Raw genomic sequence first — 18514 nt, 5'->3', positions numbered from 1 at the left:
TTCTACTCCCATAGCCTTTCTGGTGTTAAACATGAACTATAACTTCATAATAGTAGTAGCAGTAGTAGTAGTAGTAGTAGTAGTAGTAGTAGTAGTAGTAGTAGTAGTAGTAGTAGTAGTAGTAGTAGTAGTAGTAGTAGTAGTAGTAGTAGTGGTGGTGGTGGTAGTAGTGGTGGTGGGTGGTGGTGGTGGTTGTGACGGCGGTAGTAGTAGTGGTAGTAGTAGAGGCAGTAGTAGTAGTAGTAGTAGTAGTAGTAGTAGTAGTAGTAGTAGTAGTAGTAGTAGTAGTAGTAGTAGTAGTAGTAGTGGTGGTGGTGGTGGTGATGGTGGTAGTGATAATAGTAGCAGTAGTAGTTCATAAAACGGTAGAAGACCATGTTACAATGCCACAAGAGATGCATCACTCCAGTCAAAGTTGTCACTCACACCACATGTGATCTTTTTACAGCCATGGCAAGTGGCAGTCACTGGTAACCGTTGAGGGAGGAGGTTGAACTCAGGTTGACGTAGTTAAGTTAACTTTATGAAAGTAACTGAGGTTTACATGTTTGTTTCAGACTTCAGTAATGAGGTCCGCAGCGGTGGAGCCAAAGAGATGGCATTCTTAAAATAAACTCCTTATATAAATCTTTCTTTACATAAAGGAAAGATTTTCTTAAGAATACCACCGTAAGAATCTTACTGTGGTATTCTTAAAAAAAAATCTTTCCTTATATAAATCTCATATAAATCCTTGGAAGGGAAAGATTTTTTTTTAAGAATACCACGATATGTATCATATATAAGATACTTTTCAAGCACCTCTCCAACCTTTTTTTTAATACAATGATATCCTTAAAGAAATATATATACTTGTATAAAGGTCTTATACGCCTCGTGTTAGGTTCATTTGTCCACAACTGTACTCTGAAAGACTCTAAACTCATTGGAAATTCATTGTAGTTTCATGTATCATTCGTATAGGATGCCATCTATTGGTAGGTAAGGGTATTACTAGATTGTCGACGAGCTTTTGGATCTAGCTGTGCGTACAAGGTCGGCCAAATCTAGAAGTAGACTAGACAACTGCTTAGGGTCATAGGCTCCCGTGGATCTAAGCAAATGTTTGCTTGTACATCTTAAGAAGTCTTTAAGTATCCACTTAAAACCCACTATCGGAGAAATAATACCGGAAGTACAGGAAATCCGTATATTTCGACTACTATCTATAGTCCTCCGATAGTGGGTTTTAAATGTATATTTACAAAAGTGTTATAACATTTCAGTTTCTCAAGCCTCTAAGTGCTACATTTTTTGGGGGGTCGGGGTGGAAATGGTGCGCTATTCTTAAATGCCCCACTTCCCCTAATAATTAATAGGGTCCCCCAAGGACCTGATAGACGGCTATGGGTTTATGAGATAGCAGGATTTAGGTCAGCGGTTCTTAACCTTCTTCAGTGTCCTTAGTACCCCTTGATTATATCAGAATATTTTCTCGCACCCCCATCCAATATAAATACAATGCAAACATATGAAAAGGATTAGTGATACAAACCTTGCTGAGATATGATTAGATATATTTAATTACTGAACAAAGGTATTTTTTATTTCAAATTAGAAATGTCAATTAGTAGGATACAATGAATACACATTATGGTTTCTCGTGGTAAATGTACAGTAAATGTACAGACGCTTCGTGTTTGTTTACATTGATACCCTCTGTTTATGCATTCCAGACAGAATATTGCCTTTGTGTTGCAGTTAGTACAGCTGCGGACTTTGATCTGCAGGGGAGGAAATAGCAATATTCCGTAAAATATTTGTCTTTGTCCAAACCGGGGGTGATGTTGGCAAAACGCCCTTTTGTGGGCATTCTGTTGTTGGCAATGGCTGTTGTTGGCGCGCCGTCTAGCGAGCCATGCGGTCTTCTCGGAGCAACTTTGGATTTCCCATGTTTTCATTATTTTGCGTCGCTTGTCTTTCATGAAACGTAGTTTTTACAACGAACGAACAAAGTTGGCTAAAGCTTTCTACCTTCAGAGCGTAGAATCTTATAAAAAAAAAACATTTGGCTACATTTATTAAAAAGAATACAGGTAGATTCTGTAAGTAAAGCAGCAACCAAAACAAACTCGACTACAAAAAAATCTACTTGCTTATGCTAGAAAGCGCTTCATTCTTTTCTGTTCCAATTAGTATCATGTTGGCGTAGTTGGGTGAGCATGTGTATCTATGCAATGCGACATGCTTTGTGCCCTCTGGGGTAAACACCCTGCTCTTACGTCTACAAGTATTTTGGGCAACTGGAGTGCGCACGTGTGTCTAACGTGACGGAGCGTTTGTTTAGCCTTGGGGACAGCGCCCGCGTGCCCCACCTACGTAGGGTCAACCTACCGTCTTATGACGTTCTGTCTTATCTTATTCTACTTAGTTTTATTTGTTGTTTTATTAAAAACTTTGTCCATTTTTCTTTCTTTTCTAATTTTCTTTTCTGTTTTATGTTGTTTTTTGTTTTATTAGATTTATTTTTGGTTTATCTTATTGTATTTAGTTTTGTTTTATGATTTTGTTTTATTTTTCGTTTTATTTAATTTCGATAAATTTTTGTTTTATTTCATTTCGATATATATATATATATATATATTGTTTTATTTCATTTCGATATATACATTTTGTTTCGTAGTATTTATATAATTTTTCTATTTTCAATATTTCTATTTTCTTAATCTATTCTAAATTCTTTTGTCCTAAATCATTATATTTTATATTTCTTTTGTCTATTCGTGCATTTATTTATTTTTACCTCAACACAAATTTCCTGGACAGTGGAAGGAGGAGGAGGTGGTTGAGGGAACGTGGGGAAATACGTACCTCAAGGGAGTGAAGAATGGAGGAGGATGATAATCTCAGTGGGGAACCGAAGGCCAGGAAATTCGCATTTACCACACGGGACCACGCTTGCTTCCTCACAGCAAGCGTGTATGTACGGAAATCAAAGAGGGGTGTGGGGACAACTCATAAAGAGAACCGTCCTAGGCTAATGAAACCCAGAACTCCTATTGTGAGTTTTAATGAATTGGATAATTAGACACTAAAATTAAGCTACTTGACATTAAATAAGGGTTTTAACAGTTGGGTTCACATACATACATACATCCTATCTATTCCCTGCGCGCGTTCCTAGCTTAAGAAATTGTTAATTAATGTGTACTTATAATTGTCTTGCTTGTGGAGACGTCTTCAATTAGCATGATCTGCTGAGCTTCGATCGGCGCCACTTCGTTTGGTGGGGGCGGGGAGTGGACGGCCTGGGCGCGCTGTGATGGGGGTTGAAAGTCACTTCGTCGGCGTACCTTTCCCGTTCAATCGCACTACACTCAGTTTTTGCTTGAGGGGTTTATACCCAAATAATCGTCACTCGATTTATTCCAGAGGATATAAATCCCCAACAGTCACTTGATTTAGTAAAGGACGCGCTTACTATTCCGAGATCGAGCGGTCTGACCTCCTTTTTCGAACTCGATGCTTAGACTGCCTGTGTCCTGCGACAGGTCAGGTCACGATGTCCGCTAGCCGGCTTCCGACGTTGCCAATAGTACTATGTCTCCGTCCCTAGTTGCGAAGGGTACTACGAATAATGTTCATGCGGGAGGGTGACACAGTTCCAAGTGTTCTTTGAGGTAGACACTGTTCACGAGCGGGTTAAACACAATCCTAATTATTCTAATTACCTAGCTTAAAACAAATATGTGGCAGCGCGCAGGGGCGGGGAGGGGGTGTGTTTGAGTGCTTTGTGTGGGCGCGAAAAACGTTGAGCATGGCTCCGAGAACACAAATCAAAAGGGGGGGGGGTGTTTCTAGATATTAGAAGTCTCTCCCTTCGTTAAGGCATTGAATTGGTTGTCAAAAATGACATGACAAATAAAGAGGATAACGAGGAGAAAAGACAGGATGTTGCTACTAGAAGTCTTAAGGACTGGAAATTCCCCCGAGTATGGGGAATTAAGGGCTGATACGGAGAGAAAACAGACGAGAAAATGGGAAGGGAGACAACGAGCTGGGTGTCACAATTTAAAAATTGTGACACAGGTTATGAACCAGAAAAGGGGGGGCGGTGGGTGGACGGCCTGGTCATTCATCAAGAGTGAAAGAACCAGTTTCTGGCTTGCTAGGCGGCCGTTCTTCTTGGTCGCGCTCTTGTTAATGGAGCCGCTGCTGGCTCGTTGAGTGACGTGGCTGAAGCTCTCGTTGTGACGTCGGTCATCGTGGCCGTGCGGGGTTGTAGCGTAGGTGGCGTGGTGAGGTACTCGTGTTCACAGGCGACTTCAATCGGGTCGTTCGCCGCCGGAGAGGTTCCGTCGTCTACGGTGGCCGCTTCGCCTTCCCCCGCGGGGGGAAGGTGCTCCGCGGTCGGTTTGTGATGGTCCGCGTGGGAATGAGGGGGCGTGTCCGCGCTCAGATTGATCTCTCGAGGGATGATTCGTATGACAGACCGCTCGTATTCTCCTTTAAGAGTGCGGACTCCTACGGATCTGATGACGTCGTCTTCTCTGGGGACCGTAGCAGTGGTTCCAGGATCAAATGGTGTAATGTGAGGACTTCGAGCGTCATTATCAATTGGTGTAGTCCCAACGATGATCGGGACTGCTTCCGGTTCTGGATGTGAAATGTCATCTGGTGCCGTGGAAGCGCGGACTGAAGTTCCTAAGATGGGAGCCGAGTGTAATGAAGAGGGGGTGGAGGTGGTTTCCGGAGCGTGGCCTACTGGGGGCGTGGCACAGGAGCCGTCATGTTGAGAGCTGACAGCCGTGGATGAAGTAGAAGCATAGGTGGCATCTTGTGTAATTTCTATGAGGACTGGTACTGGTTCCGGGTCCTGATATAAAGTGGCATCTGGTGCCGTGGAAGTGCGGATTGCAGCTTGCGGGACGGGAGCCGCGTGCATTGAAGAGGGCGTGCAGGCGACTTCCGGGGCGTGGCCTTCTGGGGGCGTGGCACAGGAGCTGTCGTGGTGAGAGCTGACAGACGTGGATGATGTAGAAGCAGAGGTGCTCTGAGAGCTTGGGGCGTCAGTGGCAACTTGTATATTATCAATGAGGACTGGTACTGGTTCCGGGTCCTGAGATAAAGTGGCATCTGGTGCCGTGGAAGTGCTGACTGAAGTTGGTAAGATGGGAGCCGAGTGCGATGAAGAGGGGGTGCAGGTGGCTTCCGGGGTGTGACCTACTGGGGGCGTGGCACAGGAGCCGTCATGTTGAGAGCTGACAGCCGTGGATGAAGTAGATGCATAGGTGGCATCTTGAGTAATTTCTATGAGGACTGGTACTGGTTCCGGGTCCTGATATAAAGTGGCATCTGGTGCCGTGGAAGTGCGGATTGCAGCTTGCGGGACGGGAGCCGCGTGCATTGAAGAGGGGGTGCAGGTGACTTCCGGGGCGTGGCCTACTGGGGGCGTGGCACAGGAGCCGTCATGTTGAGAGCTGACAGCCGTGGATGAAGTGGGAGCAGAGGTGGTCTGAGAGCTTGGAGTGTCAGTGGCAACTTGTGCATTCTCAATGACGAGGACTGGTGCTGTTTCCGGGTCCTGATATAAAGTGGCATCTGGTGCCGTGGAAGTGCTGACTGAAGTTGGTAAGATGGGAGCCGAGTGCGATGAAGAGGGGGTGCAGGTGGCTTCCGGGGTGTGACCTACTGGGGGCGTGGGTACAGGCCGTCCAGTGCTGTGCCTGGACGTATGACCTTGACTCCTCGGTGGCGTCGGAGCACACGTCAATGTCTGTCGAGGCTGGCGTGTTGAGGATTGAGTAGGAACGGGTGTGGGGGTAGCTGCGGCAACTGGGCGTACCAACACCGGGGTATGGAGCCGACTGCCCGTGATGGCACCCGAGTAAACTTTGAGTGCTGATTGAAGCTCTGGTGCACTTAGTTCAGAAGTGCCTTTGAACAGGTATATTGATGAAAGAACCTGTCGGGGTAGTTTCGGCACTAGGACATCCTCTACAAATTCATCGGAGAGGGCTTGTCCTACTGCGTTCCTGTACCTTTCGCCCAACTCATCCCAATCGGCGAGGAACCTCGACAAGTCCTCACATTCGTCCGTAGGTGCGGGAATGGCGACGAGGCGTTCCTTCAGACTTCTTCGTACTGCCAAGGGCTTGTCATAGGCATTATACAGCCGTCGGATGGTGTGTTCATACGCGGTGTTGTTGAACACGGGGTATCCAACAAGACGCTTGGCACGCCCCGTTAGAGAGCGCATGAGAGCGCTGAACTTTTCTCCCTCTGTGTACCTATTGCTTTCGTGAACAATTGTCTTGAAAATGCTCCACCAGCTGGAGAACATTTCCAGATCCCCATCGAAAGAGGGGGTATGATTTTCTTCCCTTATGTATGTGACCAGTGGGCTTTGATTAAGCTGGCTGTTTGACGCTTGAACGGCGGTATTTGCGCCGTTCACTCGCGCATCTGCTCGGACTTTTAGGTTTAATAGGACCTTCTTGAGGGGTCTCAGTTCCTGTTTCAGTTTTGTGAGCTGATCCTCGTGAGGATGACGGGCCCACGCGGGCTCCAATAACCGCCATGTTTGGTGATGGTCTTGACCTTCTTGAAGAATTTCCGTAGCCGCACTGGGACTCAGGCTCTCAACGTTGATAGTCCCGTACGCTTCAGAATATTCCGTGACAGCGTCAAGGAAATTCTGCGTGATGGCAATGAGCTCGGTCAGTGTTGCGTTCGTAATTGCGTCTTCGTTAGGGCTGTAATAAGACATGGTGGCCGCCGTCTGAGTATGCTTGCGGTCACTGAATCATAAGCCGAGAGGGGGGGGGGTGTCCGCTCTCCCTCTAAAGAACGATGCAGAGTCGAGCGAAAGAATCGCACGACGAAAATGGAGAATCGAAGGGGGTGACTACAGAAGATTGTGCTGTCATACGAGCTGGTCTGACAAAGGAGGTGGGAGAGAGGATACTCGCGTGAAACCGCGAAAGTTTAAAAATAAGGCCGCTTGAATCCGGGCCGATGCGAGCCGTTAGCGTCAGGTCATCCGTAACGGTAACGGCTAGGCTTAACACAAGGACGTGGTGGCGGATGGCGCCAAAAGGGGGGGGGGTATTTGCGCCGCTTTGGAAGGCTGGGCCGAGCCGAAACTAAATTAAGCCGAAAATGGCTGAACTTAAAATTACGATGTGCGGCTGAGGATGCCGCTGAATGAAGAGGCCGGGCGGAATTACCCGTGAAAAAGGGACCAGTGTAATTTCAGCACAATCTAATTCTACTTAGGGGGCGAAATGTTGCACAAGAGAAAGGTAAAAGTAGGAAGGGTAAATTAATGTGACATAAAATTACTATATCATGGTTGACCTAGTGCGTGCCTTAACGAGCAGGAGTGACTCCTGTACAGTGCATTGAGTTGCTAACCTATGCGCAGGGAAACATGTTGTGATCTACTTCATGAGTTGTCATACTGATTATTGAACTAGTGAAGTCGCATTAATTTACGAGTTCTGTACATAGGTAATGGAATGAATATCCGGTTCGAAGGACCACTAATCGTGTCGTATTACAAATTTCCTGGACAGTGGAAGGAGGAGGAGGTGGTTGAGGGAACGTGGGGAAATACGTACCTCAAGGGAGTGAAGAATGGAGGAGGATGATAATCTCAGTGGGGAACCGAAGGCCAGGAAATTCGCATTTACCACACGGGACCACGCTTGCTTCCTCACAGCAAGCGTGTATGTACGGAAATCAAAGAGGGGTGTGGGGACAACTCATAAAGAGAACCGTCCTAGGCTAATGAAACCCAGAACTCCTATTGTGAGTTTTAATGAATTGGATAATTAGACACTAAAATTAAGCTACTTGACATTAAATAAGGGTTTTAACAGTTGGGTTCACATACATACATACATCCTATCTATTCCCTGCGCGCGTTCCTAGCTTAAGAAATTGTTAATTAATGTGTACTTATAATTGTCTTGCTTGTGGAGACGTCTTCAATTAGCATGATCTGCTGAGCTTCGATCGGCGCCACTTCGTTTGGTGGGGGCGGGGAGTGGACGGCCTGGGCGCGCTGTGATGGGGGTTGAAAGTCACTTCGTCGGCGTACCTTTCCCGTTCAATCGCACTACACTCAGTTTTTGCTTGAGGGGTTTATACCCAAATAATCGTCACTCGATTTATTCCAGAGGATATAAATCCCCAACAGTCACTTGAGGGAGGAAAGGACGCGCTTACTATTCCGAGATCGAGCGGTCTGACCTCCTTTTTCGAACTCGATGCTTAGACTGCCTGTGTCCTGCGACAGGTCAGGTCACGATGTCCGCTAGCCGGCTTCCGACGTTGCCAATAGTACTATGTCTCCGTCCCTAGTTGCGAAGGGTACTACGAATAATGTTCATGCGGGAGGGTGACACAGTTCCAAGTGTTCTTTGAGGTAGACACTGTTCACGAGCGGGTTAAACACAATCCTAATTATTCTAATTACCTAGCTTAAAACAAATATGTGGCAGCGCGCAGGGGCGGGGAGGGGGTGTGTTTGAGTGCTTTGTGTGGGCGCGAAAAACGTTGAGCATGGCTCCGAGAACACAAATCAAAAGGGGGGGGGGTGTTTCTAGATATTAGAAGTCTCTCCCTTCGTTAAGGCATTGAATTGGTTGTCAAAAATGACATGACAAATAAAGAGGATAACGAGGAGAAAAGACAGGATGTTGCTACTAGAAGTCTTAAGGACTGGAAATTCCCCCGAGTATGGGGAATTAAGGGCTGATACGGAGAGAAAACAGACGAGAAAATGGGAAGGGAGACAACGAGCTGGGTGACACAATAGAAGCTTTTCAAGAAGGAAAGATATATTGGCCAAGAGAAAAAACAATGTTGACAGTAAACTGTGACATGTTAGCATTATCACTGCAGCACTGTGGCATCTCGCCTAGTTGAGGTATCGGAATGTGGTAATTTTCATCGTTGACGTTGGGTTTGTTTCATTTATTACACTGGCTTCCACGGGCTTCACTAGCGCCGACCGTTGAGCGTTCGTTTGAGAAAAACGACTTCGGTTTCAATTTTTTATTTTCAGATCTACAAATATCAAATTATATTTTCGCCATATGTAGCTACGCTGAATGAACACGATATTGTAAACCTACTGTTGAAATCTTCCTAGAGAAGTCTAGATTTCTGTAAGTTAAGTCATATTCTAGTTCTTTGAAAGGGGCAAGGAGGTAGGAATAAAAAATAGCCCAGTGTTATCCCTTTACCGTTTGGTTCTGAAAATGCATTCCTCTCACGAAATCAGCAACTTATAATAACCCGAACACATTTATTCACTGAATGAAAAATACAGCGATAATCTAATCTTCTGTGTTCTGCCATCTTCTCTTGTCCACCAAAGATATTCGTATTTCCATTTAAAACTCCTCGCATATGACTAAAAAAAAAAAAGTATTTTGAAAAGTTATGGATAAATTTGATTGTATCTTTAACTATCAAGAGACTATGACCTTAGGTTTTAATTTTGATTGCTGAAAATGTTTATCAATGTACAGTTCCTAGTTAATGTTACTTCTCACTGACCCTACCTAATAACAAGATCTGTATACAGACCTTGCCTAATAATACGCAACAGCTGAATGCAAACGTCTGTCAGGAACTACAATAGAAGGGAAATTACTACTGCACGAGTCTTGTTCCAATACAATTCAGTATCTATAGTACCGGGTATATGTCACTGAGTTAATAATTTCTTCATGCCGTACGGTTATTGTGCAGATCAGGTCTCTAAAGTAATTCTTCTCCGCCATGAAATTAGAACGTGGTTCAATTTCATTCGTACCCTACCACCCCTCCAATCACACCAAAACCGTTTGTTGTCTAATACAACATCACCCTAATATCTATCAAATGCGTTTATGTGTATTTGAAAAACCACGAAACTGATGCATTGCCGGTGTATTTCATACCCTCTGTCGACCTCCATCAGTGGATTTCCTGAACTTCACTGGTTTCTCACGCGCGTGAAGGCACGACCGACCAGGACAATAATCACATGACTCTCCATTTTTTCCCATCGGTCATCTACTGAAGGTCGAGATGACAATCATGACACATCTCGTCAAACCGTGCTATGGTGAACGAACATGCACAAAGTAAATAATTCCAGAAAGATAGTTTCTTAGTTTATGTTTATTTATTGTGCCAAAAACACAAGGATATCCTTGTTCCAATGTCTGGATTAATTTTTGAAATGTGCTCGTAATGAAACCGCTAGATAGCGATTTGGCAGCGCATCAAGATCTTAAGGGTTTGTTGCCATGTCAATCAAAGAAACGACATCTCAGCTCACACAATTTTCAAACATCAGAAATTTTATTTTTCACCATGTTAGAATAATGTTTAATGGTAAGTGACTGAATTCATGATTGTGTTTGTCCATTTTGACGTAGACTATGAACCAAAATAAAGACGCAGTTTGTGAAATTGGACTGAGCAAGAGATCATTAGAGCTATTTTAATTTCTGTTATTGGGTTGCACTGACAGCTGTCCGTCTGTCTGCCTGAGTGTCATCTATAACTTTGGGTTTGTCCTCCGTCCTTTGGCGTGATCTGAATAATACATTAAGAGAGGATGTTTCCAACGAGATGGAGAAATTTAAGAATCTGATAAATCCCGGTTGTTGTTTATGTTTTTGTGTCTGTTGATATTGATTAATGACTAATATACAACTTCAGCATTGTGACACACTTTCCCATCTTTGTTTTAGATCAAAACAGACGCATTGGTTAATCTTTGGGGGTCATGAAAATCAATAAATACGTGCAAATCTTCTGGCGGACATTTTTTTTTTTTTCCTTATTGTCACTCGTTGATATGCTTACAGAAATCTACACGAATTGATTTAGTTAAAAAGGGTTGAAATTACTAGAACAAATTTTCCAGTCACTAATGTAGTTGAGCAAAATTAGTATCCCCCTGAATTAAACCGCCTGTTATTTGCCTAAATAAAATATTTAGAGTACGTCACCGCGCTAATAAGAGATGAAACCCTTCGTTACTGTAAAAGCGAGGTGGGGAGCCACGGTAATGAATATAACAGCCTTGCGGCAGCCAGAATAGAAATGAAAATGTTACCCTGTAAATAAGAGGATTGTCGAGATAGGCCATGACACTTTTATTACCAAGAGGTATCCATGGACACGGTTAAAATTGCCTCGCGATGGAAGGAATGGTAGGACAATACGCCACGCGTTCATGACGGTATTGACATGGCGTCGGTTGATGGAGCGCGCGAGTCCTTGAAGCTTGCTTTTTACCTCCACGCAACAGTCTCTGCCGCCACGAACGCAAATTCCGACGTTTAGCCTGCAACAGGTTTTTTCCTCTTCACTTTTCTCATATCAACCATCGTGTGTGCTGAAGAGCACTGCCTTGCTAGTCCTTGCTAACCTTCTTAGCATCAGTCGTCATTTGTTTTATTTCCTGTCTAAGCGACTTGTTTGCGACTGTGTTTTTGTTTGTTTATCTATGCATGTTTGCATGATGCGTTGAATTTTTATTTGCGTTTATGCGATAACTTGGATATAATTTATTTATTTTTACGCTGTTTGTTTATTCATTTGTTTATTTGTTTATTTATTAATCCATATATTAATTTTATCGTTTATTTGTGTATCTATTTGTTCATTTCTATTTAGTTATCTGTTGATTTATCGACTTCTCTGTATTTTTGTATTCGATAATTTATTTACTTATCTATTAATTCATATAACACACACACACACACACACACACACACACACACACACACACACACACACACACACACACACACATATATATATATATATATATATATTTATATATATATATATATATATGTATTTATTTATTTATATATATATAAACTCGGTGGCGCGGTTGGTAGAGTCCCAGACTGTCAGTAAGGCGGTGCCGGCGGTACCTGGTTCGTATCCTGCCCAGGACTGAAATTATTTCAGTATCGCTGCGCTTCGAGTCGTTACTCCAACTTTCGTGGGCGGAGAGCTGGGTGTGTGTGTGCGTGTAAGGTCACTGCATTACCCATAGATCGATCATCTGAGCTCTCAGCCGGGAGGGAAATAGCAGTCGATCACGAGTCCAGCACGTGATCCAAAGACCAAGGCGAATACACACACACATACATGAGGTCTGAGTTCTCTTTTGGAAGGGAAATAGCTGTCGATCACGAGTCCAACACGTGATCCAAGACCATGGTGATTCACACACATTTATTATATATATATATATATATATATATATATATATATATATATATATATATATATATATATATATATATATATATGCGTCTATTCATTACAGTGATTAATCAAAGTTGGGTTGCCAGTCAGGAAAGACAGGCGGATCCCGGTGTGGTTTTGAGAATTTGTGTGTGCGTGCGTGCGTGCGCGTGCATTCGTTTATGCTGTGCTCAGGGTGCTTGGTCGTGTGTTGTGGGTGGCGTTGAACTAGTTACACGTGCCGAGAGGAAGTTTCTTTTGCTTTATCTTCTTCTTTAGCAGCTGTCGCGTCTCCCCTAGCGCACGCGGCGTTACCAAAATGTACCGTCTATATATTATACAAGATGAGGTCGAATGCAGAATAAATATATGAACAATGAACAGGCAAACAAAGTGGTAAACAAACAAACAACAACCGGCGAGCTGTAATATGTCAGTTGGTAATTTTATTTCCGTATTTGTCTGTGTGCATTTATATTTATAATTATGTATTTTATTTTTTCCTGCGTCCTTCGTCTCTTGTCAGTTTATATTCCTATATATTTCGTGTTGAAATATATTTACCTGTTCTAAAGAGTGCATGCATACTAGCCCATTGCATACACGCCCTTTCTGTAAACGTATGAGTTAAGGTAAAGAATAGCATTATGTTACAATCTGAGAAGACGGGTTCTACAATGAATACACCAAACATGACGTCATGTCGACGCAGTCTGGGATTTTATCTGCCCACTAGTCTCGCAATGACGCTCCTGCCCGCCGTGTCAGTGCGCATTTATTTTTAAGTTCCTTTGTCTCTCTTCCGCGCACACAAGTTAAATAAAAAAAAGAATGCTAAAAGGGAAAAGTATCGGAGGATAGGTGGGGAGAAAGGAGGTGTGAAAGAAATTCAATGACACGACGCCATCTCAGATTCTGTGGTCTGCGTTTTCTGTTGCGTTTCGTTCAGACAAACGGTTCTGTTTTTTCAGAGTTGTTTCGTAGGTTAGAGGGCGGTCAGGATCCTGTTTCTTTGAAGAGAAGGAGAGTGGATGAGTGTTGGTGCAGAGAAGGTTGGCAGGGCCAAAGCGGATGTGGGACGGTTTTATGTGAAGCGAAAGGATTGGCAAATTATTGGGAAGCAAGACTGCGAGGATGGAACCTATGTAGTTTATTTTTTTTTTTTTTTTATCAAATCTATAAAAAAATATATATATATTCTCCTGGTGATCTTGTGCAATTTCCTTTTAGTTATCTGGATCTCCATATACATATATTCTGGGTTACTCTTACTAACAGGATTTTTCGTTTTGGCCACTAAAACACGGGCTAAGCAACACAACTAGTGTCGATCACTGCCAGGTGCACATGATCGCGCGCAATGGCCTACCACTCAGCACATGGTTGGGTGATCTGTTTCCATAACTCATGGATACCAAGGTTCCTTGACAGTGAATAACACTGAGCGGTTAGATTACCTAGACCTTGACCATCCATTGGACTAAAAGAGATGGGTTAACTGATGTAAATTAAAATATTTTACCACCTTTTGCGAACTTAGCAGAAATAGAATTTATAAATTCATATTGGAGTTAGAGAATAAGTGCTGTTTGAACATTTTCTACAATAGATAAATCACGTTGACAATAAATGAATAAATGCATAAGTAGATATATATATATATATATATATATATATATATATATATATATGTATTCACCTCGGATCTGCTGCAGCCTCTTTTCGAGACAGCCAGACACCACCCTACGGCAGTGAGCTCAGAGCTCATTATTAGCAGATCTCTGGGTAGGTCTGAGACCACTCACACTCCACCCACCGGGAATGCAAGGTCACAACTCCTTGACTAACGTCCCGTACCTACTCGCTGCTAGGTGAACAGGGGCTACACGTGAAAGGAGACAAACCCAACTTGTCTCCGCCCGGCCGGGGAATCGAACCCCGGTTCTCCGGCTTGTGAGGCCAGTGCCTTACCAATCCGCCACCGGATGTGTGTGTGTGTGTGTGTGTGTGTGTGTGTGTGTGTGTGTGTGTGTGTGTGTGTGTATGTATATATGTATGTATGTATGTATAAATTTGGGAAAGTTGAGTACAGTTGGTAAGCCTGTAGGGCAATGAGAGTATAGCATGTAAACATGTTATACCTGAGCAACGTTACTTTTCACCAAACTGCATTTCAACAAATTACATAATACCAAACGCATTCCACCAAACCATTTCACAGGCGACCTGCCGCAAAACTTTCGATAAGCTTAGGTTTACTTAGATGAGTTTGACGAAACGAGAATTTAAACATGCATTGACTGTTCTTGCTTGACATGAAATATATAGACATGTCGTCTGCGATCTTGCCATACAGTGATCACCTCGCAGCCGGGGGAGAAGGATGAGGAGAGGTGGGGAGGAGGGAGGAGTGCTGTCGCTTTGAGACAATCCTTGGTGACGTGCATAAGCGTACTGACGTCAACGGCAGCCTATATATGCCGGCCAGCTGGGAGCATATAGCTTCCTGCGCGGTCGGTAACCCTGCTTACAGGATCATCTGTATCCATCTGACACTTTGAGGACATGCAGGGTGTGGTTTTGTAACTGAATGAAATTACTTGGCAGCGGTTGAAAGATATAAGGAATTGAAATATTCTATAGACGATCGAAATAGGACATTGGTGAGTCTATAGATCTGGTACAAGGGTGACAATATACAGGATCGTATCTCCTAATAAAGGATCGAAAAATGAAAGATTTGTATGTGGTGAATTAAATCGCCTGGCGTTAAACACATATACTGAATTCAGATCTGTGCCCTGAATGTCTGTCTTTAACTTAATTAGGGTTTCGGTCATATACGAGCTCCGAGCTCTCTTCCGGGAGGGAAATAGCTGTCGATCACGAGTCCAAAACGTGATCCGAAGACCATGGTTAATCACACCCACTACTCGTGGTGCAGTTGGTAGAGTTCCCGGCCGCCACTACGGCGGTCCGGGTTCGAATCCCGCCCAGGGCTGAAATAATTTCAGTATCGCTGCGCTGCGAGTCGTTACTCCAACCTTCGTGGGCTTAGAGTTGTGTGTGTAAAGTCATAGCATTACTCATAGATTGGTCATATACGAGCTCTGAGCACATATCTGGGAGGATAATAGCTGTCGATCACGAGTCCAACACGTGATCCAAGACCATGGTGAATCACAATGGTGACATTCGCAACTAGGGAGTTCGATTCCTGCCCAGGGCTGAAATTATTCCCAGTATCGATGATCTGCGAGCCGGCATTCCAACTCTGGTGGGCAAGGAGTTGGATGTGTGTGTGGGTGAAAGGTCCATACTTAAGTTCTCATCCGGGAGAGGTAGTAGCTGTCGATCACGAGCCCGACACGTGATCCAAGAGCACGGTGATTTGCTTTTGTTGAGATGTTTTATGATGAAGAGCTCGTGAGGTTGTCCTCTTTCCCTCTTGTAGAAGATTCGTTCTCCCTTCCTCCTCCTCCTCCTCTTCCTCCTCCTCCTCGTCCCCCTCCTCCTCCTGCAGAAGATTCCTTCTCTCTTCCTCCTCATCTTCCTCCTCCTCGTCCCCCTCCTCCTCCTGCATAGGATTCCTTCTCTCTTCCTCCTCCTCATCCTGCAGAAGATTCGTTTTTTCTTCCTTCCTTCCTCCTCCTCCTCCTCCTCCTCCTCCTCCTGCAGAAGAATCGTTCTTCCTTTTCCTCCTGCTGTGAGATTAGAAAGTTCGATACCCAAAACAGTCTCCGGCCGCGTAGATTTACCGTACAAGGAAGACTGTTGGGCAAAAGACCCACGGGACGACACACCACCACTACACCGTCAGCACCACTGCCATCATCACATCACCACCACAACGTCACATCACATCACCACAATCATAACCACCACCATCACATCACCACAGTCATAACCACCACCATCTCATCACCACAGTCAAAACCACCATCATCTCATCACCACAGTCATAACCACCACCATCACATCACCACAGTCATAACCACCACCATCACATCACCACAGTCATAACCACCACTATCACATCACCACAGTCATAACCACCACCATCACATCACCACAATCATAACCACCACCATCACATCACCACAGTCGTAACCACCACCATCACATCACCACAGTCATAACCACCATCATCACATCACCACAATCATAACCACCAGCATCACATCACCACAGTCATAACCACCATCATCACATCACCACAATCATAACCACCACCATCACATCACCATCATAGATGTCTCCTCCGGAGGGAAGACTAGACAAGTTAGAATTGGCCACACCGAAAGGAAGAAGAAAAAGGGGATACATAATTACTGTCTTCAGGACTATGAAAAGTGTGGACAAGATGGACAAGGAAGATATATTGTTATGGGACAAAATTGTAGCAAAAATAAAAACACAAGAAACTAGAAGATAGAACATTCGAAGGATATCTAGAAATAACTTTCCGCTTAGATGTCTTCGTTCTAAATCGGAAGAACACGATCCAGACGAATTATACAAAGGAATAATAGTCTGCTCATGGAAGACAGAGACGGAACACTACGAGTATAACTTATAGTCTGTAACGATGAAGTAAATGGATTGAGTTGAAGGCTACAGCTAAAGAATTGTTAAGTCCCATTCTGTCTTAACGTACCTATTTTTTATATTTTGTTGTTTTGTTCTTTACTTTTGTGGGCATATTACTTCTTAAGGTAGTTTATTCCAATCCCCTTTCTTATTATTACAGTCGTTCTTGGGTTACTTTAAGAAAATTATGACATTTATTATGGAACAGATCTTGGGGTGAAAAACATAAACAAACTTATTCTGTTCTGTTACAAACCAAGTTTCAAATTTGGGGAAAAAAAAAAAGACGATATATACTTTTTTTTATACCGGGAGTAATGATTACGCTCATGAAAAAAAGCAGTAGTCGTAGACAGCACTAAAAATATAAATAAAACAGTGAGAATCCCCATATCATTTATTGTGAGGTTGATAATAATGATAATGATAACGATAACAGTACCGTTTATAACTGACAATGACCGACAAGTAACATAAACATGGGTTTCGTTATTTACACCAATGTTGTTGTTGTCGGTAATTACCATTGTCATTATTATTGTTGTTGATTTTGTATTTTTGTTTTTAGCCTTGTCATTTTTGTCATTATCACTTCTTTGTTGTTGTCTCCGACAATGTTATATTTTCGGTCAGGTGTGTGTGTGTGTGTGTGTCAGCATGAACACAATTTCAGAATGATTAATCTTATTCCTAATAAGGGACCGAAAGAGAGCAAGTTGGGTGAGAGAGCAGACTAGAGTGAAAGCTATTGTGGAGGCGGTAAAAGAGAGGAAGTGGAATTAGGTAGGCAAGTTGGTGCAAACGACTGATGAGCGATGGAGCAAGTGTGTAACTGAGTGGATGCCATGAGATGGGAAGCGTGGAAGAGGGAGACCAGACAGAACGTGGAGAGACGAGATCGAGAAGTTTTCAGGAGTGACATGGCAGAAGTTGGCGCGGTCGTGTGAATCATGGAATGCTATGAGGGAGGCCTTTGTTCAGCAGTGGACTCAGGATGGCTGATTTGATTGATTGATTGATTGATTGAGGTCTAGCTGTGAGAGGGTGAGCAAAGACGAGTTCCCCAAAATTTTCCTATATGGGAATTATTCTCCTGACCCAGCTTGACCTGAGAAGAGTGTCTGAGCTCTAGTAGGGCAGGTTTGAGGGTTAAAGGTAGAGAGGGGTCGTATCAACGTAGGAATGAGTGACCTGGGATGAGGTCGTTGAGTTCGAAAGAAGATACGAAGAACAAGAGACCTATTGGTCCTTACGGGGCTGCTTTCGAATTTAAAGGTGATGTCTATCTATCTAAGCAAAATAGACCATTTGGAAAAAAAAGAAACTAACGAAGAAGAGCGCTTTCGTATATTACATCCAGTGCAAAAGGATGCAATATACGAAAGCGCTCTGCTTCGTTAGTTTCTCTTTTTTCAAAGTCAAAGGCGCGTACTTACTCTCACCCATTCCACTCCCATCCACCGCCCCTTCCCACTCTCATCTTAGCTCCTCATGGATGACGGGTTGTCCCTGTATCTCGCCTACTTGCCTAGGCGGGATGTGTAAATGGAGTGTAACGGTGGAAACAATTAAGAACCATAGAGTTAATTTACGTGTACAAGCTCACGATGATGAGAAATAGATTAGTTTGTAATCGTTTGCCAGAACTGTTAAAGAAGACTGGCCTAGGCTA

Source organism: Oratosquilla oratoria, chromosome 26 (assembly GCF_046742065.1).
Source record: "Oratosquilla oratoria isolate Oo_2021 chromosome 26, ASM4674206v1, whole genome shotgun sequence".
Classification (NCBI taxonomy): Eukaryota; Metazoa; Arthropoda; class Malacostraca; order Stomatopoda; family Squillidae; genus Oratosquilla; species Oratosquilla oratoria.
Note: the sequence above shows the minus strand (reverse complement) of the source record.